This window comes from Sciurus carolinensis, chromosome 5 (genome assembly GCF_902686445.1).
Source record: "Sciurus carolinensis chromosome 5, mSciCar1.2, whole genome shotgun sequence".
NCBI classification, from domain to species: Eukaryota; Metazoa; Chordata; class Mammalia; order Rodentia; family Sciuridae; genus Sciurus; species Sciurus carolinensis.
In genome coordinates, this window is record NC_062217.1 from 163862209 (window position 1) to 163863876 (window position 1668).

Here is a 1668-nt window from a genome sequence, read left to right on the forward strand (position 1 = left end):
GTGATGTTCAGGCTGAGAGCTGAGGGTGAGAAGGGGCAGCAGGGACAGGGGGGGCTGGCAGTGGGGTGTGAGCTCTGGCTGAGGGACATGCAGGGTGGCCCCATGGAGGATGGACTGGAAGGACCGCAAGGCAGCCACTGTGACCAAAGAGTAATGAATAGGGACAGCAGGGAGCCAGGGGAGCTGGTGGGAAGTAGGAGGGGGCCATGCTCCCGCAGCCCTGAGAGGCACAGCTGCGTGGGTTGGGGTGCTGGTTGTCCACCTCCCTGGTGTAGTGGTTGCCTTTTCTTGCCCCCCTTCATCCAGCTGGGTGCAACTGCCCCACTGTTCCTAGGGAGGATGAGACTCTGCAACTAGTTCCTGCCCTGTCCGCAGGCTTTGCTCTTGTAAAATGTATGTTCTGGATCCAGATTTCCAAGGATAGGCGATGTGGAAAAGTGTGTGTGGGAGGGGGAGGGGCTCTGTAGCAGGTCCATTTGCATTACATGTGTCTGCATGGGACAGAAAATGCCAGATCATGTGGCTTAAATAAGATAGATTTTCTTTAGGTGAACAAGGTCTGGAGGTAAATCTAGACTCCTGATTAAGTTCAAGATCACCCATGAGAAGCTTACTCATGATTCAAGATAGCTGCTCAAACACCTGCAATCACAACTACAATTCAAACAGGAGGAGCAATGTGTGGAAAAGAGGAGGGCACACCTTTCTTCTGTAAGGCCCCCAGGTAGTCATATGTGATTTACTTCTGCCTGTATTTCACTGTTCAGAAATCGTGGCCGGGCTGCTCCCAGCTGCGGGGAAGCTGGGAAGTGTAGTTTTTATTCTGGGCAGCCGTATGTCAAGCTAATAACACTGGGGCTCATACTTCTTAGAAGGGAGGGGGAAATGGAGAATGCAAGTCACAATGTTCTCTGCTGCATATGAGCAAATACATTTGAGCACTACGTGGCTGAATAAAGTTAAACAGCTTTCTTTACTCTGGAGCATCCTGCAGTCTTTAGTGCACCAGCAGGCCCTGTTAACCTGCAAGAGAGGCTGTAGTACCGAGCCTTTGCAAAATGCACCAAGTTATGGAATTGGTGTGTGTGTGCGCGGGTGTGTGTGCGTGCACATGCATGTGAAGCTCTTTACAGAATTGTTCTGCAGAATACACTCAGGTAAGTTCCGTCCTTGATGAACTATAGAATCTAAAAGTGATAGAACCGGGCAGCACACTTCATTTTCAAGACCAAATGCAAAGCCTTCAATAAACCCAGGGTTGTTGCCCGGGATCAGAAGGTCTTGGCGAGGTATGGCAGGTAGAGAGGGATCGTGTGTTCCACTCTCGGTAAGTTCAAAGTCAGGTGAGACACAGTCTCAGCAAAAGAATCACAACAATACCAAATGGAATGTGGACTTGGAGATGCGACATTGGCCTGCAGGAGCAGGTGGTGATGGAGGTGAAGGGGTAAGAGGCCATGAGGAGAAGCGAGGGAGCTTGCAGAGTGGGGGCCGCAGCATGGACTAGGTGGGTGGAAAGGTTTCAGTTACGGGGAGGAGGCCGGGGGTGAAAGCTCCCGGACTGGAGTCAGCCTGTGAAGGCACAGAGAGGCCACTTGCCTAGGAGCGGAATCCAGGCCTCCCTGGCTCCCCACTCCTGGCTCCTGGCTCCCAGCCCTCTGTCTGTCT